Source organism: Eleutherodactylus coqui, chromosome 1 (assembly GCF_035609145.1).
Source record: "Eleutherodactylus coqui strain aEleCoq1 chromosome 1, aEleCoq1.hap1, whole genome shotgun sequence".
NCBI lineage: Eukaryota > Metazoa > Chordata > Amphibia > Anura > Eleutherodactylidae > Eleutherodactylus > Eleutherodactylus coqui.
The window spans coordinates 123,070,359-123,097,272 of NC_089837.1; the positions used below are offsets into that span (position 1 = coordinate 123,070,359).

The 26,914-nt window shown below is 46.9% G+C and overlaps 1 protein-coding gene across 3 annotated transcripts in view; it reads right to left on the reverse strand.

Annotated features, from left to right (window-relative positions):
• LOC136610465 (cysteinyl leukotriene receptor 2-like) overlaps positions 1–26,239 on the reverse strand; it is a 56,893-nt gene extending 30,654 nt beyond the window's left edge. The window contains exon 1 of one of the 3 annotated variants that reach the window (XM_066589696.1): positions 26,162–26,239. The gene's annotated coding sequence lies outside the window, so the exon portion shown is untranslated. The remainder of the gene's footprint in view (positions 1–26,161) is intronic. The other 2 variants (XM_066589705.1, XM_066589712.1) reach the window with 2 other exon arrangements.
• Between the last annotated feature and the right edge of the window lie 675 nt (positions 26,240–26,914).

The following is a 26,914-nucleotide window of genomic DNA, read 5'->3' on the forward strand; positions in this document are numbered from 1 at the left end:
CATCCCCTGATAGAGGGAAAGTCATATGCACGCTATATAGCCGGTATTTTTTTTCAAAAAATTTTTAAAATAAAAGCTCCTTCTTATGGCTACATGTGAACGTGTGCCTTTTACAGGTTGTCTGATGGGAGTTGTAGTCCATCACTATTGCACTTAGGCCTGTTTGCGGCCTTCCTGACTATTTTTTCTGCCAGGAGTTTACCTTACTATACTGCTCTCTGCGACAAAGTCTACGCACATAATTCCAAGATTATTTACACCGGGCTGTGTCTGCAGTGAATTAGAGGCGCAAAGCATACGGCCATAGCGACTGATAGAGGGAAAGTGATATACACACTATATAGCCTGTATTCCTTGACCAAAAAAAACAAAAAGCTCCTCAGTTGGGCTACCTTTGACTGTTTAAATTTCACTGGGTGTCTGATGGGAGTTGTAGTCCATCACTATTGCACTTAGGCCTGTTTGCGGCCTTCCTGACTATTTTTTCTGCCAGGAGTTTACCTTACTATACTGCTCTCTGCGACAAAGTCTACGCACATAATTCCAAGATTATTTACACCGGGCTGTGTCTGCAGTGAATTAGAGGCGCAAAGCATACGGCCATAGCGACTGATAGAGCGAAAGTGATATACACACTATATAGCCTGTATTCTTTGACCAAAAAAAACAAAAAGCTCCTCAGTTGGGCTACCTTTGACTGTTTAAATTTCACTGGGTGTCTGATGGGAGTTGTAGTCCATCACTATTGCACTTAGGCCTGTTTGCGGCCTTCTTGACTATTTTTCTGCCTGGAGTTTGCCTTACTATACCGCTCTCAGCGACAAAGACTACGTACATAATTCCAAGATTATTTACATCGGCCTGTGTCTGCAGTGAATTTGACGCTCAGGGGGAAAGTGATATACACAGTATATAGCCTGTCTTCTTTTAAAAAAAAAAAAAAAAAGCTGCTTCGTTGGGCTACCTCTGACCGTCTGCATTTTACTGGGTGCCTGGTGGGAGTTTTGGTGCATCACTATTGCATTGCTAGGCCTGTTTGCGGCCTTCCTTCCATTTTTTTCTGCCTGGAGTTAGCGTTACAATTCCGCTCTCTGCGTGAAAGTGTACGCATATAATTCCATAATTATTTACAGCGGTCTGTGTCTGCTCTATTCGTAATCCACCATGCTGAGGGGTAGGGGTAGGGGTCGAGGATGTGGACGCGGGCGAGGATGCGGAGTTCCAAGTGAGGGTGTGGGCACAGGCCGAGTTCCTGGTCCAGGTGTATCCCAGCCGGCTGCTGCGGGGTTAGGAGAGAGGCAAGTTTCTGGGGTCCCCAGCTTCATATCACAATTTATGGGTCCCCGTGGTAGACCTTTATTGCAAACAGAGCAGTGTGAGCAGGTCCTGTCGTGGATGGCAGAAAATGCATCCAGCAATTTATCGGGCACCCAGTCTTCTACGCAGTCCACTGCTGAAACTCTGAATCCTCTGGCTGCTGCTCCTCCTTCCTCACAGCCTATACTGCTGCTACAAAAATGGTACTGGGGTCTGCATATGCTTCTGCTACATAAATGTTACAGGGGTCTGCTGATACTGCTGCTACAGAAATGTTACAGTGGTCTGCGTATATTGCTGCTAGAGAAATGTTACTGGGGTCTGCCTATACTTCCACTACAGAAATGGTACTGGGGTCTGCCTATACTGCAGCTACAAAAATGTTACAGGGGTCTGCCTATACTGCTGCTACAGAAATGTTCCTGGGGTCTGTTTATACCTTTGCTACAGGAATGTTACAGCGGTCTGTCTATACTATGGGTGCACTAAGTCTTCCCATCGCGGTGTTTTACCTATGTGGCACAAATAATACAGTGACTGACTAGGCCAGAATTGCTGGCCGAGGCCAAGTTGCTTGGTGGGGCGAAACTCTCCCATGGTTGGGCACTCCGATTTCTTCCTGTGTAATACCATCTTTGTGCACTTACAGCATAGGCTAGGCCAATGAACTTAAAGACTGCCCCTTGCAGTGTTGAGCTATCTATGTTGCCACACATGGATTTCCCCTTGCTATGTAACTCAGGGCACCTTGGGTCACAAAGGTGGAGGCTTGGAACCGAGCCTGACCCTGGGCCCGCTAACGTGCTTCCCACACAGACTATAGCGGGTCCTGGTCATGGTGTCTTGGGCTTGTAATGCCACCTCCTCCTCCTGCTTGGGGTCAGGGGATGAGCACTGGGCATCATGTATTTTCTCCCGTGTTACACAGTTATCTGAGACACTGGTTTAGGCCAAAGAAGAGGAGCATTACTGCATTGATGAGACCTTCACAGCTGTACTAGCATCGGAGTCTGCTCTATGCCCACGATTGCTGAGGGTGTGTGCACTGGCCTATGTACTCGGCACAGTGAAAGTCTGGCATGTTTGGGCACTATCATTTTTTCATGTTTATTACTGTCTTTGGGTTCCTTCGACTCGCATACGCTGTGGGTGCAGAAAGACTTCCCATAGCGGTGATTTACCTGTCCGGCACAAAGCCACTGACTGACTTGGGTAGGGTGCATAGTGCAGATGGCTTTCCCATTGCGGTGTCGATAGAGCTATCCGACACCTAGACAGAATGAATACTGTGTGGGCACATGGACTGCCCATTGCTATGTCAGTCGCAGCACCTTGGGTCTCACAAGGTATTTGCTGGGACCGATCCTGGCCAAGGGCCCGCTCATATCCTTTCAACTCAGGCTACAGCGGGTCCTGGTCATGGTTTCTTGGCCTTGTAAGGCCACCTCCTCCTCCTGATTGGGGTCAGGTGATCAGCAATGTGCATCATGTATTTTCTCTCATGTTACCACAGTTATCTGAGAAATTTGTTTGGGCCAAAGGAGAGGAGTGTAACTGCATTAATGTTACAGGGGTCTGCCTATACTTCAGCTGCAGAAATGTTACCGGGGGCTGCCTATACTGCTGCTACACAAATGTTACTGGGGTCTGCCTATACTGTTACTACAGAAATGTTACTGGGGTCTGTCTATACTGTTACTACTGAAATGTTACTGCGGTCTCCCTAGACTTCTGCAACATAACTGTTACTGGGGTCAGCTTATACCTTTGCTACAGGAATATTACAGGGGTCTGTGCATACTACGGGCGCACTAAGTTTTCCCATCGCGGTGTTCTACCTATCTGGCCCCCAAAAAACACTGACTGACTAGGGCATGGAGTGTGGGCCGAAGCCAACATGTATTTTCTCTCATCTTACCACAGCTATCCGGGGCACTGCAATGGGATTTCTTTATGTACCTTCTCTGGGTTCCTGGGACCCACCCCTGCTGTGGGTGCACACAGACTTCCCATAGCGGAGTTGTACCTGCCTGGCACTTTAAAAAAAAAAAACAGACTGACTAGGGCATGGAGTGTGGGCCGAAGCCAACATGCATTTTCTCTCACGTTACCAAAGCTATCCAGGGCACTGCATTGGGACAAACAAAAGGAGCGATACAGCGCTAATGAGACGTTCACAGCAACGCTAGCATTGGAGTCCGCTCTATGCCCGCGATTGCTGAGGGTTTGTGCAGAGGCCTATGTCCTGGGCGCAGTGAAAATCTGCCATGTTCAGGCACTGATTTCTTTATGTGTACTGTCTTTAAGTTCCTTGGGCCCACCCATGCTGTGGGAGCACATAGACTTCCCATAGAGGTGTTTTACCTGTCTGTCCTCAAAAGACTGACAGACTCGGGCAGAGTGCAGAGTGCAGATGGTTTACCCCTTGCGTTGTCGATGAGGTATCTGACACCCAAACAGAATAAGTTGTGTGTGGACACATAGATTCCCTATTGCTATGTCACTCGCAGCACCTTGGGCCACACAAGGTGTTCGCTGGGACCGAGCCTGGCCAAGGGCCCGCTCCCATCCTTTCAGCACATGCTACAGCGGGTTCTGGTCATGGTTTCAGCGCCTTGTGAGGCCACCTCCTCCTCCTGCTTGGGGTCAGGGGGTCAGCATTGTATTTTCTCTCATGTTACCACAGTTATCTGAGAAACTCGTTTGGGCCACAGGAGAGGAGCATAACTGCATTAATGAGACCTTCACAGGTATACTAGCATCGAAGTCCGCTTCCTGCCTACGATTGCTGAAGCTGTTGGCCGAGGCCTATGTCCCGGGGAAACTGCAACGGCACCAGGTTGGGCATGTGGAACTTTTTCCTAGCTAATCCAGTCTTTGGAGCGGTGAAAGAAAACGTAACAGATTTACTGAGACCTTCACAGGTGTACTAGCATCGAAGTCCGCTTCCTGCCTACGATTGCTGAAGCTGTTGGTCGAGGCCTATGTCCCGGGGGAACTGCAACGGCGCCAGGTTGGGCCTGTGGAACTTTTTCCTGGCTAATCCAGTCTTTGGAGCGGTGAAAGAAAACGTAAGTCATTTAATGAGACCTTCACAGGTGTACTAGCATTGAAGTCCGCTTCATGCCTACGAATGCTGAAGATGTGGCCCGAGACCTATGTCGTCAGCGCAGTGTAAGTCTGCCATGTTTGGCCACTCTGATTTCTTTATTGTTCATGTCTTGGGTTGCGTTGGACCCACCTGTGCTGTTGGTCCACACATTCTTCCCATCGCGGTGTTTGACCTGTCTGGCACAAAGATACTGACGGACTTGGGTAGGGGGCAGAGTGCAGATGGCTTTCCCCTTGCGGTGTTGATTGAGCTATCTGACACCTAGACAGAATGAATACTGTGTGGGTACATGGATTCCCCATAGCTATGTAACTCATGCCCATGTTTACAGCTCCTGACGGAGGTTGGCACTTTATTGGAATGAAGATCGAACGTCAATTTCTCATCGATTTTCTACAGCATTGTGGGCTATCGCCCCGCCCCTTTTAAAGAGGGTCGCTGCCTGGCCCTGCCAACCCTCTGCAGTGTGTGCCTGCGGTTCCTCCTCATGGCAGACGCACTTATAAATAGACATGAGGGTGGTGTGGCTATGAGGCCAGCGTGTGGCATGAGGGCAGCTGAAGGCTGCGCAGGGACACTTTGGTGTGCACTGTGGACACTGGGTCGTGTGTGGGGGGGGGGGGTTGGGCAGCATGTAACCCAGGAGAAGAGGCAGCGGTGTGTCCCGCAGGCAATGCTTGTGCTTGGTTGGAGGAAGTGTGGTGCTTAGCTAAGGTGTGCCTTGGTAATGAGGGTTTGTCCGAAGTAAAAATTGTTAGGGGTGGGGGGGCCCACTCTTGCCATTATTGTGGCTTAATAGTGGGACCTGGGAACCTGAGATGCAGCCCAGCATGTTGCCCGTTGCCTGTTCTATCCGTATCTGTTTCGTTTCCATCACTTTTGTACGTTTTGAAGATTTACACAAATGAAAACCTTAGAGAGCATTGGCGATATACAAAAATGCTCGAGTCGCCCATTGACTTCAATGGGGTTCGTTACTCGAAACGAACCCTCGCGGAAAGTTCGACTCGAGCAACGAGCACCTGAGCATTTTGGTGCTCGCTCATCTCTAGTGCTAACCACTGAGCCACCACACTTGAACTTTCTGCTCCAGTGGAGGAGAATAAAGAGAAGAATAAACATGAAGAGAACATAAATTCAAACTAAGACAGATTTGAACCTAGGATTTTAGCACTGCAAGGGAAAAGTGCTAATGACTGAGGCACCATGCTTGTGCTTCCTTCTCCTCCTTCTTCCTCTTTCTTCTTCCTTCTCTGCCTCCAGAGCAGACGAAAAAGAAAGTGAAGAAGGAGGAAGAGGAAAAGAAGGAGAAGAAGAAAAATATCCGTATTCTCCTTCTTATCTTTTTTTCTTCTTCTCCTCCTATGCAAAAGGAAGAAGCAGAAGGAAGGAGAATAAAGCCTAGTGGCTAGTACTGCTGCCTTGTAATATTGGGGTTTTGGTTCACTTCTGACTATGGACAACATCTACAAGGAATTTGTACATTCTCTTTGTGTTTACTCTTCTTTTTCTTCTACTTTTCCTCCTCTGGAGAAGGAAAAGGAAAGAAGGTAGAAGGAAGAAAGGAGAAATAAGAATTGTATTGGCTCAGTTGTTAGCATTGCTATCTTCCAGTGCTGGAGTTCTAGGTTCAAATCTGACCACCAACTTGCAAGTGTTGTCCTTTGAAGCAAGTTCTACAGCACTGCAAGGCAACTTGCTAAGCACATTCACCGAAAAGCTTCCTATTTACAGTGTCCTCTGGGAAAGGGTAACCAGCTGGTCAGAGAAAGTCAAAACATTTGGAAGGCTGAAGGAGCAATTTCTCCATTTTGTTCCCTTTGATGATGCTGACCCCACACCAGCAAGCCTGTAAGAGAGTCATGCCCAGTTATTCAGGCACCCCATGTTAATCAACCTAAAGACTGTTTAGTAAGACAATGTTATTTAATACTGATCCCAGTCAGCATGTCTAGGACTATGATTAAGATTCGTTCATATGGACTCTTGAACTTTATTGACAGACTGAGATGCCCCAGATAACTGGGTCACAGGTTACCATTTTTCTGTTTACTGCTAATAAAGTGAATTATGCATCCTATGTCTGTCAGACTGAAATCGACCCAGAAAATCAGGAAGCTCTGAATCTGTTGTCTGCAGTTCCTTACAATTTGGCGTAGTATTCATCAGGATGCACCAAGAGGCAGGGGAGAATGAGTTGCCTGAGGACATGACTGGCATCCTTGAAACTGAGGATCGGGACCTCTTGCAGAGACAGTGGTAACTAGCCCAGGGACCATCCTGTAGCATTAGAACTGTAATTTATTATAATGGATAATAGACATTTGGTGTAGACATTTTTGCCACTGTATCATTTATCTGAATGGCAGAAGCAACTTCTTTCCCATATATGGAACAGACTGAGTTGCAGACATTTGTACAACATATCTACATGTGAATAATCCCTATGGACACCAGTGTTATAATGGGAGGGTTACATATGGCAAACACTGCATCCTTTCAGTAAAACATTCTGCTCAATATCACTTATGGGTTATTTTGAAAAAGAGGAAGTTAATAAAGCAATGTTACAATTTGACATGTGCAGCAATGATAGGCGATTAGAGATGAGCGAGAATACTCGTCCGAGCTTGATGCTCGTTCGAGTATTAGGGTGTTTGAGATGCTCGTTACTCGAGACGAGCACCACGCGATGTTCGAGTCACTTTCATTTTCTTCCCTGAAAAATTTGTGCGCTTTTCTGGCCAATAGAAAGACAGGGAAGGCATTACAACTTCCTCCTGTGACATTCCAGCCCTATCCCACCACCCTGCAGTGAGTAGCTGGGGAGATCAGGTGACACCCGAGTATTAAAATCTGCCCCGCCCGTGGCTCGCCACAGATGCATGCTGACAGAGATCAGGGAAAGTGCTGTCTTGCTGTAGCTGCTATAGGGAGAGTGTTAGGTGTTATATTCGTCTTCAAGAACCCCAACGGTCCTTCTTAGGGCCACATCTGACCATGTGCAGTACTGTTGAGGCTGCTTTTAGCAGTGTTGCACAACTTTTTTTTTTTTGTATATCGGGCGTGCAGACCATAGCGTCCTCAGTCTGCAGTCATTTTACAGAGTATAGGGGCAGTACTGGTGAGGCAGGGACAGTGGTACAGGGAAAGAGATATACTGACTATATAGGCAGTGGGCTTTTTCAAAAAAATTGGGGAAAAATACTATATTTGGGCTGCCTGTGACCGTCTTCAGTTTCCTGCGTGTCTGCTGGGGGTAGTAGTCGCTAATTAATACCCAGCTAAGCATTACAGCAGGCTTGCGCATAATTGTTTTCTGGCTCTGCTGTGTCCGTTACATGATCGCCGTCATCCCGCCACAGGGAAACAGTATACATATATATGCCGCATACGGTGTCTGTCTGGTTTTTCACCTCACCATTTTAAAAAATTGTAGCAAAATACTTAAGGCCTACCACTGGCCTTTGGCCACTTTACTGGTTCTGCGCTGTGAATTCCAGTAGCTCAGTCATACGCACCTAGGTCTCACGACAGGCTTGCGCATAATTGTTTTCTGGCTCTGCTGTGTCCGTTACATGATCGCCGTCATCCCGCCACAGGGAAACAGTATACATATATACGCTGCATACGGTGTCTGTCTGCTTTTTCACCTCACCATTTTAAAAAATTGAAGCAAAATACTTAAAGGGGTTGTCCCGCGGCAGCAAGTGGGTCTATACACTTCTGTATGGCCATATTAATGCACTTTGTAATGTACATTGTGCATTAATTATGAGCCATACAGAAGTTATAAAAAGTTTTTTACTTACCTGCTCCGTTGCTAGCGTCCTCGTTCCCATGGAGCCGACTAATTTTCGCCCTCCGATGGCCAAATTAGCCGCGCTTGCGCAGTCCGGGTCTTCTGCTCTCTTCAATGGAGCCGCTCGTGCAGAATGCCGGCTCCGTGTAGCTCCGCCCCGTCACGTGCCGATTCCAGCCAATCAGGAGGCTGGAATCGGCAATGGACCGCACAGAAGAGCTGCGGTCCACGGAGGAAGCAGACCCCGGCGGCCATCTTCAGCAGGTAAGTATGAAGACGCCGGACCGCCGGGATTCAGGTAAGCGCTGAGCGGTTTGTTTTTTTAACCCCTGCATCGGGGTTGTCTCGCGCCGAACGGGGGGGGGGGTTAAAAAAAAAAAACCCCGTTTCGGCGCGGGACAACCCCTTTAAGGCCTACCACTGGCCTTTGGCCACTTGACTGGTTCTGCCCTGTGAATTCCAGTAGCTCAGTCATACGCACCTAGGTCTCACTACAGGCTTGCGCATAATTGTTTCCTGGCTCTGCTGTGCGCTCCGTAAGTGAAGTCAGCCTCCAACTACAGGCCAATAAGCGGCACATTTAATTACAGCGTTCTGTTTCTGCTCTACTCGTAATACACCATGCTGAGGGGTAGGGGTAGGCCTAGAGGACGTGGACGGGGGCGAGGACGCGGAGGCCCAAGTCAGGGTGTGGGCACAGGCCGAGCTCCTGGTCCAGGTGTATCGCAGCCGACTGCTGCGGGATTAGGAGAGGGGCAAGTATCCCTTTCAGGACCAGGGGTCATTAAATCTTTTTACATTAATGCCTGCACTGAAAGGTGAGGAGCTCTTTTAATTTTTGTTGTTTCTTTTTATATTATGATTTTTCATTTTAAAGGATTGTGAAACTGTTAACTATGAATTTTGCTAGCCTGGCACTTACATTTGGCCCAATTTTCAGTTCAGTAACAAACTGATGATTTTTTGTTTATTTATTACCAGTGTTGAACATAGAAGCGATGGACCCCCCATTATGGAACCGTTTTTGCACCCCATCTAGGATAAAAGAGCCTATTGTTTGTTTCCTATTGCATGCCCTTTAAAATGACCCTTGGGCTATTTCTCTACCTCATTGTTTGCTAACAATGCAGTTCTACTTTGCAGTAAGGTCCTAGTCCTATATATGTCCTCACTACCCAGTAGCAAAAGGGATGGTACAATGAGAGCTACGACTCCCTCTCTCCATGGGCCCCATAATATTTGAATGGTCTGCCTCTATGATACATACGCCTTTGTTTGTCTCATAAATAAGGTCAACTTGATGCCACAAGAGGTGAGTTCAGAGAATTGCAGCTTTCTATTTCAAAGAATCAGCCAAACAGCGTAATTCATTAACTTATACAGGAAATTCATGCTTTGTACAGGTTTGCATATGTCCCGGTATTGTATAATCTATTTAATTTGCTTTTAATGAGAATTTTTTCCCTTTAACAGCTATACACGTTCTTCATTCTTATACAAGTTACATGTCAATAATTATCAGGACTCGAACCCAGGATCTCCTGCTCTCCTGATGAGCCATCCAGGCCTTTGGACAAGTTCTCCTGCATACCTAGCCTTGTTCTCTTTCGCAGCTAGTTTTGTTCCTGCCTCCCTCTCCTAGCCCCGCCCTGCCGCTAATTAAGCTTTCCATGACTTGCATGATTATTGTGCTCCAAGCCTTAATCAAGCTCCAATTCTGTCGGCCCCTCTGCGATTCTACTTAGACCTTCTGATACCGACCCCTGGTTTCCCTTCTGACTACACTACCTGCCTCATCCATCTGTACTGCAAACTGAGACCTCTCATTGCTGACTCCTGGCTCTTCCCTGACAACTCACCAGACCTGCCACTATTACACCTGAGGCTCCAACCCACTGCTTAAAACCGCTACATTAATCCTGGAATTATGGGAGACTGTAGAAGTAATATATTCTAAGAAACTATGACATATACACATTGAACACTTCCATGTTATTTTAGATCAGTTGTCTTTCATAATTTTCCAACCTGTATAGTATGGAGGGGAGTTAGGAGGGGGTAGGGGGACAAAGGGGGATGGGGAAATTAGGGGGGGGGGACAAACTTAGGGTATGTTCATGACCCAATTTAATAGTAAATTTAACAATAACCAAATTTACACCTTATTTATTAGTGGTTTGATTTCTTGCATCTCTCCTCTCTCGCGTATTCCCAGTTTATCCTGGGTTGTATCTTTCAGCTTTGTGTCTCTGTCTCATCGGTCGTGTCCCAGCCCATGGATGTACTGTATAATCTATGAAAAGCAGACACAGTTCCCTTGTACTCTGTTAGATATACATGGCAACCACTCCCAGCTTCAATAGGTGACAGCAGATGTGCAATGTTATTATTGCCTTTGGAATTTTTATAGGTAGATGATTTTGCATGTTATATGTTCCTCCCTTCCTTCAGGTAGAAATTGTTGTAGGGTTAAACCAAACAGATGTATGTAGATAAGGATGAAACTAGACAGAGAGCAAGAAAGAGTTATCCTCCCAGTAAAATAAAGTTAAAAGTTAATGCTGCTGCTGCATCTAGCAATGATTTCTCTATGTTGGTCAGCAGTTTCTACTAGCTATGAAACTTTGCAAAATGATTTCTCAAAGAGCTTCCTATTTTTTATGACCGAGTACAGAATACTTCTTCTTTTTTTACTTCCCATGGCAACTCAGCTAGAGATGAGCGAGCACCAAAATGCTCGGGTGCTCGTTACTCGGGACGAAATTATCGCGATGCTCGAAGGTTCGTTTTGAGTAACGAACCCCCTTGAAGTCAATGGGCGACCCGAGCATTTTTGTATATCGCCGATGCTCGCTAAGGTTTGCATTTGTGAAAATCTGGGCAATTCAAGAAAGTGATGGGAACGACACAGCAACGGATAGGGCAGGCGAGGGGCTACATGTTGGGCTGCATCTCAAGTTCCCAGGTCCCACTATTAAGCCACAATAGCGGCAAGAGTGCCCCCCCCTCTCCCAACAACTTTAACTTCTGAAAAGCCCTCATTAGCAATGCATACCATAGCTAAGCACCACACTACCTCCAACAAAGCACAATCACTGCCTGCATGACACTCCGCTGCCACTTCTCCTGGGTTACATGCTGACCAACCACCCCCCCACGACCCAGTGTCCACAGCGCACACCAAACTGTCCCTGCCCAGCCTTCAGCTGCCCTCATGCCACGCCACACTCATGTCTATTTATAAGTGCGTCTGCCATGAGGAGGAACCGCAGGCACACACTGCAGAGGGTTGGCACGGCTAGGCAGCGACCCTCTTTAAAAGGGGCGGGGCGATAGTCCATAATGCTGTACATAAGCAATGAGAAATCCAATCCTGTGCCACCTCCATCTGGAGCTGCACACGTGGGCATAGCAATGGGGAACCTATGTGCCACACACTATTCATTGTGCAAGGTGTCTGCATGCCCCAGTCAGACCGCGTTTTTTTATAAATAGTCACAGGCAGGTACAACTCCGCAATGGGAATTCCGTGTGCACCCACAGCATGGGTGGCTCCCTGGAACCCACTGGCTGTACATAAATGTATCCCATTGCAGTGCCCATCACAGCTGAGGTATTGTCCGATTAAATGCAGGTGGGCTTCGGCCCACACTACATGCCCCAGTCAGACTGGGGTTCTTTAGAAGTGGACACATGTAGAACTACTACACCCAGCACACACGGACCCAGAACACTGAGCACAGTGACAGGCAGGCCAAATAGATTTTTTGCCCAATATTTTTTAGAAAAGGCCCACTGCCTAGATTCAATCAATAATATGTCTTCTGTCCCTGCCTCCACACTTCTGTCCCTGGAGTATTACTGCAGGGCGCAATGCTCTGCACGGCCGATATACCAAAAAAAAAAAATGTGCAACACTGCAAAAAGCAGCCTCCACAGTACTGCACACGGTTAGATGTGGCCCTAAGAAGGACCGTTGGGGTTCTTGAAGCCTACAATAACACCTAACGCTCTCCCTATAGTAGCTCCAACACGATACCACTTTCCCTCAGCTATGTCAGAATGCATCTGTGGCGAGCCGCGGGAGGGGCCAATTTTTATACTCGGGTGACACCTGATCTCGCCAGCCACTCACTGCAGGGGGGTGGTATAGGGCTTGAACGTCGCAGGGGGAAGTTGTAATGCCTTCCCTGTCTTTCAATTGGCCAGAAAAGCGCGCTAACGTCTCAGAGATGAAAGTGAAAGTAACCCGAACATCGCGTGGTACTCGTACGAGTAACGAGCATCTCGAACACGCTAATACTCGAACAAGTATCAAGCTCGGACGAGTACGTTCGCTCATCTCTAAACTCAGCCTTCAGTTCTACAAGCAAAAACAATAAAGATCAGGCATTGGAGTATAAAAATGTATATAGGTATATGTTATATTCAAGATGAATCAGTGAAGACTTAGTGGGTTATCAGTTCCAGATTACCACGTAGGCAGAGTCGACACTGGTCTTTTGGGCCTCGCTCCTTGGAGGGGCTCTGTGACAATTGATCAAACTAATATTGATTTGACTTTTGAAAGAAAATTATAATCAACCTTTCTTGAATTGTTTCCGAAAGATAGAGAAAATGAATCAACTCAAAGAAACAAAAACTTTATATTATATTTATGTTAAGCTTGAAAATGTTGTAGGATCCCTCCAAAATCATCTACCCATAAAAGGTCAGAAGGCAATAATAATACTGCATATCTGCTATCACCTATTGAAGCTGGGAGTGGTTGCCATGAGCATCCAAATATCTAGGGATTCATATCTGTGCAGACATAAATTGGATGTTCACATTAAATTACAACCCTTTTCTCAGTACTCTTGAATCTGATCTCAGAGCTTGGAGTTGGTTGCCATTGTCTTGGTTTGGTAGGGTTAGGCCCTGAAGATGGGCATCTCACCCAAGTCATCATATGTGTTTCAGACTGTTCCCTGGGATTTACTTACAAATTATCTTTATAAATTGCATAAGCTAGTAAATCGTTTTATTTTGAAGAACTCTACTTCACGCCTAAGTTATAGACTTCTAATTAGGCTTAAGATAGCCGGAGGAATAGGGTTACCCAACTTTGATTTATATCAAACCGGAACTATGATTCATGTTTGGTTGGATTGCTTGCTGGTAGCTCCATTGTGGAGGGAAATCTCTGGGAGATCTTTTGGAGGAAAGAACTGTGTAGATTTTACACCAGAGATTGCCCTTCTCTCCGTGCTCCCAGGCTCTATTTATTGATGCAACAATGGTCGCCTTAGACATTTTCTTATAGTTGTAAGGCAGATAATTACTAGGAGTTCGGTCACTCCCCCACCTATGGTGTTGTGGGTTGCGGCTTTGGACTCAATAAGATATATAGATAAGCTAAGATCTTTAGATGTCAATTTTATTTCCCACTTTTATTCCACTAGAGCTACATGGATAAACTATAGGGATTCATCTGTTTCTTCAACCTGGCTATCCAGCAGTACCCTTCCATCTTAAAACTCATTCTGAAATAGATGAGTTGTTGGCTGGGCCACCATCGGAGACACCACAAAATTCTGACCTTCTCTTCCTTTCTCTATTTTCTTTTTCACTCATTTTTTTTTATCTATGATTGTTGATTTACTTTATATTGTTAAATTATTCTGGAATATCTCTATCACTTCCTCAAATGTTGTATACTGTATGCTTTATATTTTAGATTGCCTATAATTGCATTAGAATTTTTGTGATGTCAGATTCCAAATAAATACTTCTTCAACACTTGTAAAAGTAGTATATATATTTTGTATTGTCACAATTGTACTGACCCATAGAATAATGTTATTATGTAATTTATGCAATGTGTACACTATAGTAACAAGACCTCCCCCAAAATGGTGGAATTTTTCCATTTCACTCCATTTTGATTTTTTTTTAAGTTTTTCAATACATTATATGGTACATTAAATAATACCATAGAAAAAAACAACTTGTCTCCCAAAAAGCGAGCTGCCTGTGTGTTTTTTTTTAATATCACCGCTTTTTCTTATTTTTCAGGGAAGGGCTTATATTTAAAGCCCTTCCCTTAAAAGCAATTACAGGATGCCGGCAGCTGGATCCCCTACCGCAGCTGTCATCTGTGACAGCTGTGGTAGGGAATTCTTCATTTCCTGCAGGATTGAAGAATTCCCTTGCTGCATCTGTCACAGATGTGGCAGGTGCAGCAGGGAATTCTTTTTTCTCGTGGGGATGAAGGAAACATCTGCTGCATGCGCCAGATGTGTTCTTCATCCCCACGAGGACACGGCAGCAGCAGACAGGTAAGTATTTTTTAATATATGTAAAGCGCTTCCCTGAAAAATAATTCAGGGGTGCCGTCAGACCATTGTCTTCAATGGAGCCACCGGCAGCAGCATTCCCTGTGGTGCATGCATGTCCTATCTTTACAGTCAAGCACCTGTAAAACACGGACATGTGCACACACCATAGGGAATGCATTGGTTCTAATAGAAGCGTGTTTTTGTGCGCGCGTGAAGCCACCCTAAGGGCCACCCTTAGTTTTGGGCAGTGCATTCCAGAGGACTGGTGCTGCTCTGGAGAAGTCTTGGAGGCAGGAATGACAGGTTCAAGTTAAAGGGGCGTTTAATCTGATTTCATTAGCAGAGTGGAGGGTGCGGGCTGGGAGATAAATTGAGATGAGGAAAGCACTGTAGGGTGGTGAGGTGCTGAGGGCAACAGTGAGCGTTTTTAGCGTATCCACAGTGAGAAAAGGGTGGATTCTTGTGATGTTCTTGAGGTGCAGGTGACATGTTCAGGCAAGAGATTGGATGTAGGGGGTAAAAGAGAGATTGGAGTCAAATCTAACCCCAGGACAGCGGGTGTGCTATCTGGGAGTTATGATGGTGCCACTGAGATGGAAATGTTAGGATGAGGTCGGTTAGCAGAGGGCAGAATCACCAGTAGCTCAGTTTTTGGGAGATTCAGTTTTAAATAGAGAGAGAACATAGTGTTAGAGACAGAGGATAGACAGTCGGTGGCATTCTGAAGGAAGGGTGGTTTTGTGTCACGGGATGAGGTGTATAACTGAGTGTCGTCAGCATAGAGATGCTACTGAAAGCCAAAACTCCTGATGGTTTATCCAATAGGAACTGTGTAGATGGAGAAGAGGAGGGGGCCCAGGACCGAGCCCTGGGGGACCCCAACAGCAAGGGAAAGAGTAGAGCCAGCAAAGGAGACACTGAAAGAGCGGCCAGATAGGTAGGAAGAGAACTAGGAGAGAGCAGTGTCCTTTAGTCCGATGGAGCAAAGCATATTAAGGAGGAGTTTATGGTCAACTGTGTCAAACGCTGCAAAGAGTTTGAGGAGGATCAGTAGGGAGTAGTCAACCCTCGATTTAGCCATTAGAAGGTCGTTTGACATTTTATTCAGGGCGGTTTCTGTCACGTGTAGAGGGTGGAAGCCGGACTGTAGAGGGTCAAGAAGAGAGTTTTCTGAGAGATAGCTTATAAGGTGGGAGTAAACCAGGCGTTCTAATAGTTTGGAGATGAAGAGGAGATTTGAGATGAGTTGGTAGTTGGCAGCATCGGATGAGTCAAGAGTCCATTTCTTTAGCAGTGGGGATATGATAGCGTGTTTCAATGAGGAGGAAAAGATGCCAGAGGTCGGTGAGAGATTAAATATAGTGGTGAGGACAACCGGGGAGAGGAAACAGAGGAGGTTTGAGGGAAAAGGGTCACCTAGTGCAGGTGGTGGGGTGAGCAAAGCAAAGCAATCTGGAGACTTCTTCCTCTATCGTTGGTCTGCGTACAGAGCGTGAGCAAGAGCTAGCCCCCCAGTGGGGGCTGCAATTTAGGGCTGAGGAGGGAGTGAAAAGTGTCAATGAGTCGTTTAGGGTTGTGAGATAGTGAGGAGATGAGAGAGTTGAAATAGACTTGTTTGGCATAGTGGAGGGCTAGGTTGTAGGTTCCGAGCATGAATTTGAAGTGGAGAAAGTTGTAGACCTTTGCAACTTTCTCTACAGCCGTTCAGCACATCTAGAGCACCACCAGATGAAGTGCATCTGAGATGTGAGTCATGGTTGATGTGGTCTCCACCAGATGGCTTGGGTCACGGGGGGAAGGGGGTGCTGCTTCATCCAGGGCATATTTGAGAGTGGTGAAGTATTGTGCAGCAGCCAGATTGGGGCAGGAGGAGAGAGAGATAGGGGACAGAGAGGACTGTAGGGACTCTGCAAAGTTTTGGGTGTGAACGGCCTGTCGGTTCCTGTACATATGGTGAATAGGAGGGTCTGGGGAGATGCTAAGGAGCTTAACAGAGAAAGAGAGGAGGTTATGGTCTGAGAGGGGGAAAGGGGAATTAGTGAAGTGAGAAGCAGAGAAGAGATGGAGGAAGACCAGATTCAGAGTGTTGCCATCTCTATGATTGGGAGAGGCTGTGAGTTGTGAAAGACCAAGGGAGGAGGTAAGTGATAGAAGCTGAGAGGCAGATGGGGAGATGGGCTCATTGATGGGGATGTTAAAGTCACCCAGGATGAGGGTTGGGATTTTGCAGGAAAGGAAGTGGGAGAGCTAGGCAGCAAAGCGATCCAGAAACAGGTGAGGAGGACCTGGGGGCAGTAGATGACTGCTACTCACGTGGACAGCTGATGGAAAAGTCATAGGACATGTACCTCAAATGACGTGAAGGTGAGTGGGGTATGGGATAACTGCATGCCATTGCAAGACAATGCAGCAGGGAAGGCCATGTCAGACTGCTGTATCCACATTTCTGTGAGAGCTAGCAGGTTAGGGATTTAGCAGTGAAAAAGTCAGTTTGTTGCATGCTGACTGGCAATTCCAGAGTGCACATTGAAAGGAAGCTGAGAAGGGTATGCATGGACCAGTGGTTGGGCTTGAAGAGCGTTTTAGTGAAACAGCTGGGGGGGGGGGTAATAGTTAGGGGCACTAGAGGACCCCAAATTGGGAGAAATATCACCCACTGCTAGTAGCAGCAGGATAGTAAAGGTGAGCAGGTGGTTAAGAGATTTTTGAGGGTGGCTGATATGTTTTTCAGTGGCTTCAGGGAGATTGGGGCATTTTTGGAAAGTGAAGAGTGTGTGCTAGCTGTGCATGGGGGAAGAAAGGAGAAAGGGGCTGATATGGGTAAAATGCACCAGGGGTGGGCATTGGATAGGATAGGTTTGGAAGAAAACAGTAAAGCTAAGAATATAGGCTACAGAGGTATTGATGGTGAGGAACTTCAATGTGTGTAGACAATTTATATGACATAAAAGTACACTTGATCCCAGTCTCACTTCATCCAGGGAACACACGTGTGCCAGTGAATGAAAACTACTTTTAATACCAAGCAACAGCATAGGAAACAATCGGATTGGTTGCCAGTGTCTGTTGCTGAAATTCTTCGTTTTATTAGCTATTATACAATTCTACCAATTTATTTTACCATTAAATAACTTCTCCTTATACAACAAATACAATCTTGATTTATATAAAATAGGAAAATCCCATGAATGTCACAAGTTCAAAGCAGACAGTACAATGAGTAACTTTTTGAAAAACTTATGTAATTACCTTTTTATCCTTAATTTGCCTTTTTGACTGTATGGATTAGTGATTTTCATCAAGATATGAATTCACATGCTTCAACAAAGTGTTTTTCTTATATAATCTGAAAATATGCATCTTGTGACCCTTATCTGACTTATAGTGCATGCCATATGTCATACAAATGGGCTTTTAGTCTTGCAAAGTGATGATAATAACTGTATTGTTCTACATCATTTCAAATGACTGTAAAGTATAGTGAACTCTCAGTAGGGCTGCTGTACATACAGTATGTTTCAATATCTAACAACATTAAAGCACAATGAGTTTCATGAGGAAAAGAACTACTGTATATGAAGTGAAAATATAAAACAGCACAAAATTATTTAGCTTCGCTGCTGAATAGGCCTATTGGTATTAGATATGGGAACTTATGCAAAGGAAGGATCAAAGTTATACAAATTATTTTAGCAAAATAAACCTGGAATATCTGAAATGTCTAAGGTGGCTTTATATGAGACAAGTAATGGCTGAGAAATCGCTCCAACAAGCGATTTTCAGCAATAGTTCTCCATTGTATACATGGAATCCAACAGGGTAGTAAGGGAGAAATCGCTTAGTAGTCGCTATTCACTTTGTTTCAGCTCACTGAACGATGCGATTAATGAGTGAGTTCTCACTCCATGTAAACAGGCCGTCATTCATCTTTAAAAAAAACTTCACAGTGAATGAAGACAGATGGCTGAAGGAGATCTCTAGCATATTCTGTCTCAATTCACGAAATGACTATAACTCCTGTGTGAAAACACAGGAGTCATAAGACTTGGGATGGCTGCTGGGCACTTACGAGTGGTGGCCAAAAATATGGAAACAGAATACGAAATGCATTTGATTTTTACCATTAGTGCTGAGCTGCCCTTTTGACCCCTTTGTTACCATACAGCGCGGCACGGGGTCCCGCGGTCGGCGCGCGTCGCTCCGGCGTCGGCTCCAGCAGCCTGGAGCCCTGTGTCGAGGTTATCCCAGCAGCTTGGGACGGCCGGTGGGCGGCGGCGTGGGCGTGTCCGCCCGTAGGGTGCCGCCCGCACTCCTCCGTTCTTCTTATACAGCAGTGGGTGGAGTTGCCTCCCCCCACTCTCCGCCCGGGGCGGAACCTTGTGGTTAAAAGACTGGCAGTGATGTGAGCTCACTGCCAGTTATTGGTTCTGCTTTCATCTAGTCAGTCTGTCTGCAGTTTACCTCAGCCAGTCCCTAGTTGTCTGTCAGCCCTGCTATCCTTTCTCAGCCTGTTTCTGTTGGTCCTGTTAGCCTCTAGTTTGGTCTGTTCCAGTCAGCACTAGTTGCTATTCAGGTCCGGTCTATCTGCCTGTGAGCTCCATCTCCAGCCCTGCTTGTACTTGTAAGTTCTGTTGGTTTGTTCCACCTGCCTCTTCTGTCGGCACTCTGTCCCCCGTTAGTGAGTTTCCATCAGGGTAGTTGCCAGGTCCCCAGCCAGAGCAGGGACCGCCGCCCAGTTGTCCGCCTGGGGTTAGCCAGGACCGAGGCAAGTAGACAGGGACAGTGGGGTGCGGGAAGATCAGGGCACCCCACCTGCGCTCGGCGGGGCAGAGTGCCGTAACATAATAACTGGCCCTTAAAATACTTTTTTTTTCATGGCGGCGATCAGCGCCCTTGCAAACCAGCTGCAAGACCTGGTGCCGGTGATCCGGGATTTGTCAGCTCGCATGGTGGCCCAGGAGCAGTGGGCGTTGTCGCAGGGGCAGAACGCCTTTACCAGTCCCGAACCCAAGTGCCCTCTCCCCGAGGTGTTCTCTGGGGAGAGGAACAAGTTTTTCGTTTTTCAACAGGCGTGTCGCCTGTTTTTTCGGATGCGTCCCCGTTCTTCAGGCTCAGAGGCCCAGAGGGTCGGGCTTATAATGTCCCTGCTGCGGGGCTCTGCCCAGACTTGGGCCTTTTCCATTCCCGAGGGTTCCCCCTCCCTGCAGTCGGTGGACTCCTTTTTTCAGGAACTTGGGGGCATCTTCGATGAGCCGGACCGAGTGGGGTTGGCGGTTTCACGGTTGCTGGCGCTGCATCAGGGGTCGCTTTGTGTGGAGGATTATTGCTCCAGTTTTAGACGCTATGCGGGCGACACTGCATGGAACGAGAGTGCCCTGAAGGACGTTTTTCTGCAGGGTCTCTCGGACGCGGTCAAAGAGCTGTTGATCTCCCATCCCGTCCCCGGGTCCTTAAAGGAGGCCATGGAGCTAGCGGTGAAGGCAGATAGGAGGCTCAGGGCTGGGAAGCAGGACAGGCAGACCAGTAGAGTCAGGGAGGTCGTTTGTCCTGTTCCTTCCTCTTCCGTACCAGTCTCTGTTCCCGAACCTATGGAACTGGACCCGCTGGACCCCAAGGAGCGACGCCGAATTCGGTTATTGCATCATCTCTGCCTCTACTGCGGGAAAGCTGGACATCGGGTGATAACCTGCCCCCTGAGGCCTCAGCGCCCACAGTCCGAATCGGCAGAAAGACTCCCAGTCCTAGGCGATTGCAGGGAGGGTCGCCTAGGACCACAGGTACGTCCTAGACTTCTAATACCCTGCCAGGTTAGATTCCGGAACTTCTCCCGCCTAGGGCAGGCGTTTATTGATTCCGGAGCAGCCGCTAACCTGGTAAGCATGCGTCTCGTTGAGCCCCTGAGGGCTGAATTTGTGGCGCTGAAGATGCCAATTCGTTTTGCTAGCATTGATGCTACTCCTCTGGCTTCGGGCCTGGTACGATGGAGGACCCCAGTGTTACAACTCACTGTGGGGGGTCGCCATTCGGAAGGTCTATCATTCCTGGTGATGGAGAAAATGTCGGTAGACATGGTACTAGGGATGCCGTGGCTGGCGTTGCATAACCCCCAATTCGATTGGGCCACTGGGGAGCTAACCCAGTGGGGGCCGTTCTGCCATAGCCACCGCGCTTCCCGTCCTCCCTGCTCAGTCGATACCGCACTCAGTCCCCGAGGTCTCACTTACCTTCACACCCCGTCCGCCTGCCCTGCTGCTGATGTCGCCACCGATGCCCTGCAGGGGGGACGGAAGAAAGGGGTGGGGTCTCGTATGCAGTTGCGTTGTGAGGAGAGTCAGTCGGTGTTTGAGCCGTACAGGGCGGGACAGAAGGGGTACCAGTCCTCTGGAAATCGCAAAAGGAGGGGTCGCAGGGGGTTCCATAAGTCTGTGTCGAACCCTGTTGTCCCTTCGGTGATGCCCACCTCCGGTCCCCCGCCGCCCACCCCGGTCCGTGATGAAGTTGAATACGAGGCCCAGGAGATCCTGGATTCTCGCCGGGCTACAGGAACCTTACAATATTTGGGGGCCTGGAAGAGTTTTTTGGAGTATGATAGCTCAGATGACAGTGATTTTAAAGTTGGAGATGCCTCAGATTTTGAAGGCAGCGTCATTGGTAGCGAGGATGGGTCAAAAGACAGTGGTGAATGGTTGGACATTGACTCGGAAGACGACCGGAAACATGACGATATGTCAACGGTTGGCCCTGAAGGAAATGGGGCAGCCACAGACTACCGAAGTCATGGACCTGAGGATCAGCCCATGGTGACCGCTCAGGAGGCTCACATTCTCGGGTTGGTACAGCGTTTTCACAGCCATCTCCTGGATAAGCCTGGTCGAGTTTCCGGGGGCCCGGAGGTCCCCCGTCAGAGGGGGGGTAATGTTACCATACAGCGCGGCACGGGGTCCCGCGGTCGGCGCGCGTCGCTCCGGCGTCGGCTCCAGCAGCCTGGAGCCCTGTGTCGAGGTTATCCCAGCAGCTTGGGACGGCCGGTGGGCGGCGGCGTGGGCGTGTCCGCCCGTAGGGTGCCGCCCGCACTCCTCCGTTCTTCTTATACAGCAGTGGGTGGAGTTGCCTCCCCCCACTCTCCGCCCCGGGGCGGAACCTTGTGGTTAAAAGACTGGCAGTGATTTGAGCTCACTGCCAGTTATTGGTTCTGCTTTCATCTAGTCAGTCTGTCTGCAGTTTACCTCAGCCAGTCCCTAGTTGTCTGTCAGCCCTGCTATCCTTTCTCAGCCTGTTTCTGTTGGTCCTGTTAGCCTCTAGTTTGGTCTGTTCCAGTCAGCACTAGTTGCTATTCAGGTCCGGTCTATCTGCCTGTGAGCTCCATCTCCAGCCCTGCTTGTACTTGTAAGTTCTGTTGGTTTGTTCCACCTGCCTCTTCTGTCGGCACTCTGTCCCCCGTTAGTGAGTTTCCATCAGGGTAGTTGCCAGGTCCCCAGCCAGAGCAGGGACCGCCGCCCGGTTGTCCGCCTGGGGTTAGCCAGGACCGAGGCAAGTAGGCAGGGACAGTGGGGTGCGGGAAGATCAGGGCACCCCACCTGCGCTCGGCGGGGCAGAGTGCCGTAACACCCTTCTTGGCTGAGAGCTTTCCCGACAAATTTGTGTTTACTTCACCTCTTGCCCTGCTCTCAGTGGTTTTGAGAGCCAGCAGGCAACAGTAGCTGAGTGGCTCATACCCCTGACCAATGAAACCTTGTTGCTCAGCCATCTGTATCATCTGGCAGCATCTGTGTCATACTACCTCCACTTAAAATTGGTCTCTACATGTCTTATTGAGATATGATTTATAATCCCATGTAATTTAAGGAATGTATTTCAGATGGTGTTTCCACAGTTTGTATGGGTTACAAGTATGAAGCATGTGTTTGATTTAGTTACTTTCAACATGTTTCTGTACATATAATGTTTTTATCATAATGAAACAAAATTTCTTCTTTTATATTTAGACAAGTGTTGGAATTTGCAATCATCTTTGGATTCAACACTGGATTACATTCTTCACAATAGGTGATGGTCACAGCTCACCAGCTTCCCCTCTCTGCAGAGTGACTTCTACAAAGCATGCCCATAATAACCCCCTCCAATCTCCAGCTTCTCATGACCAATGCGTCTTCTGTAAAGCATTCTCTTACAATGCCCATATCATGGAATAGCTTGTTACCCGTGACTTCGTCGGCGTGGAATTTGTATTTTTTTTTAATCTAATCTGTGTTTTGCTGTATATTGAAACGTAAAAAGTTAAAATAGTGAAAGGAGCATAACTGCAATTTGCTATGTCAGCACAGTTCTGTACGCTACTTTTTTGGTCTTGTCATCTTTTGCTAAGATAAGTGATTGGTTGCTATGGGCAACACAGATTTTCTTTAAAATCTCGATCCATGTTCATGTGTCTTTCCATGTTCATGTGTCTTTCATTCAAGTTTTAATCCCGGGCAACACCGGTATATCCCTGCAATTTAATAATCCCATACTTGCGGCATACTTAATAATTAGAGATGAGCGAGTATACTCGCTAAGGCTAACTACTCGAGCGAGTAGTGCCTTAGCCGAGTATCCTCCCGCTCGTCTGTAAAGATTCGGGGGCCGGGAGCGGGCGGGGATCGGCGGGGGAGAGCGGGGAGGAACGAAGGGGAGATCTCTCTCTCCCTCTCTCCCCCCCCCCGCTCACCCCTGCTCACCGCCGCAACTCACCAGTCACCCGCGCCGGCCCCCGAATCTTTACAGACGAGCGGGAGGATACTTGGCTAAGGCACTACTTGCTCGAGTAGTTAGCCTTAGTGAGTATACTCGCTCATCTCTATTAATAATCCCATACTGCCCTCTCCCTCTGGAGAAGGGAAAACCATGAAGATGTTGGTGGCCCGGTTGTTAGCACTGTTGCCTTGCAGAGCTGGAGGCCAAGGTTCAAGGTTGAACCTAGGATTCCAGCACTACAAGGCAACTGTGCTAACCACTAAGTCACATCCATTGAAGAGTTTCCTAAACTATATACACTTTTCTGCAAGAACCGGGATTGGGTCCAGAAACGCTATAGATCATTAGATCCTATTGGTGTTGTTTCACTGTTCTGCCCACTTGAACCATGCATGTAGACTTGCTTTGGGCTGCAGCCTACAGAGTGCCCCCTTCAAAACGCACTCTTGGATTATTTGTGTGCTTCCAGACCACTACCTGAAAATCTACATTGTCTGCTAGCTGAGGCATGACAAAGCAGTTGAGTAGTCCAAGTCTTTGGGCATAACCTGTTGTTAAGTATGTTGTTCTGTTCAAGTGTATGAGTGGTGCACTATGCAAGTAGTGTTGGAGTGCCCCAATCTCCACACTATTTGTGTAGCCATTTACTTTGAATGGCCGACCCACCATGGAATAGCATATTTGACTTAGGATATCACCATAGTGTGCCAGTGTTTTACGGTTAATGCTTGCTACATGTGTGAGTACTCTGCAAAGAGACTGTGACTGGGGCTACTAGGTTTCTACTTAGAGACTATTGTTGCTAGTGGCAACCACCAAACTGAGTTTTCTATTAAATGACTGTGACTTCTAACTTCAGCACCCTATTAAAAGACTGCAACCACCACATTCAGTGTGTTCAACTGAGACTGTAATCACCGATTTGTGTGCCAGATCTCTAACAGCCAAATGCTGTACCATTACTGTAAGTGCCAGCTCTGTGACTTCGTAACCATCAAGCTTGTAACTAGTTTGACTGCAACCACTGCGCCTTGTGCCTCTTGGGAATAAAGCATTACAAGGGTGTCTGTCTTAGTTACTTTGGCATCCTTGAGTGGTGCCACACATAAAACCGAACCTCTTACCTGTGTTTACTAACTATGTGCAAACAGTCATCCTGGCACTCACTCATATTTAGGGCTTAAAAAGACGAACGTGTTGCGCATGTGAAAATCACACTCGAAAAACATGCCGAATAGAATACATTGATATCAATGGTTCGTTCTCAGAAGCATGTTTCTCATGTGCAATTCCTGCGCACAAGAAAAGATAGGACTTGCCCTATCTTTATGCGTTTTACGCAGAGAGCTGCCATAGTAGTCTAGGGCAAGTTAAAAGAAAAGCAATGGGAAGGATGTGACCCAGCATATGACCTTTGTTCATGCACAGATACGCTCCGTTGGGGTGAGCGTATTTGTGTATGCATTTGTCTGTCGAAGCCCTTATTATAAATCCATAAAAGTGCCTTATCTGCTGCAGGATTTTACTGCAAATTTCCTTCATGACAGTGCAAAGCTAATACATGCTGATTTTGATGCACATTTTTAGACTATTTTTACTGTATGTGTGAACCCAGCCTAAGGTCTCATTCACAGTCTTGTGCATGAGAGCTGTAGGGCGGCACTTGGAATTGTATTGTGGCGTCTAGGGAAGAATAGCTCAATAAAACATCATCTGATGGGACATGCCACAATTTGTATCTGCCATTTATACAGAATTTGACAAGAAACCTTCAGTATGCATCCATACTCTATAACATCAATGGCAAGAAGAGGTATTATAGGACTATGTAGCAGTTTAGGAGCGCAAAATTAAAGCTTTGTATATTTTGGTTATGTACATGAGTCCATACGAGTCAAAAAGCCTGAATAATTCCAACATGATTCAGTGTCTTTACACATAAAAGTGTTATACGCAACGTTTAAGGGGTTGTACCAGAATTTCAGCCACGAAGTTCCCAAATAATATAGTCATACAATACACAAATAGTAGCACCATAAAAATTTTAAACATTGCTTTCATAATATGTCTAAATATTACCAACATACATTTCTAAATAATGATGCCATGCAGTGCCTACATAATAGTGTCATGCAATGCATAAAGGGGTTGCACCGACGTTTCAAGTTATCCCCTCCACTGGATAGAGGATAACTTGCTGATCAGTGGGGATCTTACTGCCGAGACCCCTGCTAATCTCAGGAACAGGGGTCCTGTGTCCCTCGTTGTCCTCACTGTAGAGTTATTGCAACTCCCTCAGTGAGGAATAGACCGAATAAAGCATTGGTCGTGCAAGCACACCAGTGCTACATTTGCTTGCAACAGAACTGCTGAGATACCCAAGAGACACTCACTTGAGTATTTGCATCAGCCCCATTGAAATAAATGGTGTGCTGACCACACTTGTGTGGCCAGTGCTCCATTCAGAGTGACGATACTGAGGAGGGAGAAGCAACTCCTGCAGTGACAGGAGAGCGGGACATGGGAGTCCCACTCTCAAGATCGGCAGAGTTCTCAGCGGTGAGACCCCCATTGATCAGCAAGTTATCCCCCCTGTGGATAGGGAATAACTTCAAATTCTGGTACAACCCCTTTATTACATTTTATAGGCAATGTACATATTCTAGAGATTTACTAAAATATCATCTTTTTTATTCTGTCAGAATCTTAAAAATTCTAAAAATACTTCCAAAACATAGTGAACTAATAAAATGTTGACAAGGCAAAGGAATATTATTTGTAATTAATATTAAATATTAAATATTATGAAAACGTAACAATTACTTGTAATATATTTACTGTACATACGTAAGTAGAGTATGTAAGAAGGTGACTTACTTTTTTATGTGCCCTCTTGTGGAAGGTATAAAGAGAACGAGAAACCAGAGACAAATGTGAAAGTATTCTTTATGTTTTTTCATATGTTCATATGCTGTGAGTTTAGTTACGCAATTCTTGTTTCCTGTATTCTGAAGAGTGACACATATATATGAGGGCCTCTTCCTCCCGTTGTGGCTTAGGACAACTGCCAAGATACAAAACTATTCAGACCTTAAATGACCCAATCTTCCCCCACCCGTTGTGCAGTTCCAAGAATAAAATAATGCATAGCAACTAGAGATGAGCGAGCACCAAAATGCTCGGGTGCTCGTTACTCGGGACGAAATTATCTCGCTGCTCGAGGGTTCGTTTCGAGTAACGAACCCCATTGAAGTCAATGGGCGACCCGAGCATTTTTGTATATTGCCGATGCTCGCTAAGGTTTCCATTTGTGAAAATCGGGGCAATTCAAGAAAGTGATGGGAACGACACAGCAACGGATAGGGCAGGCGAGGGGCTACATGTTGGGCTGCATCTCAAGTTCCCAGGTCCCACTATTAAGCCACAATAGCGGCAAGAGGGCCCCCCCCCCCTCCCAACAATTTTTACATCTGAAAAGCCCTCATTAGCAATGCATACCTTAGCTAAGCACCACACTACCTCCAACAAAGCACAATCACTGCCTGCATGACACTCCGCTGCCACTTCTCCTGGGTTACATGCTGACCAAGCACCCCCTTCTCCGCACGACCCAGTGTCCACAGCGCACAC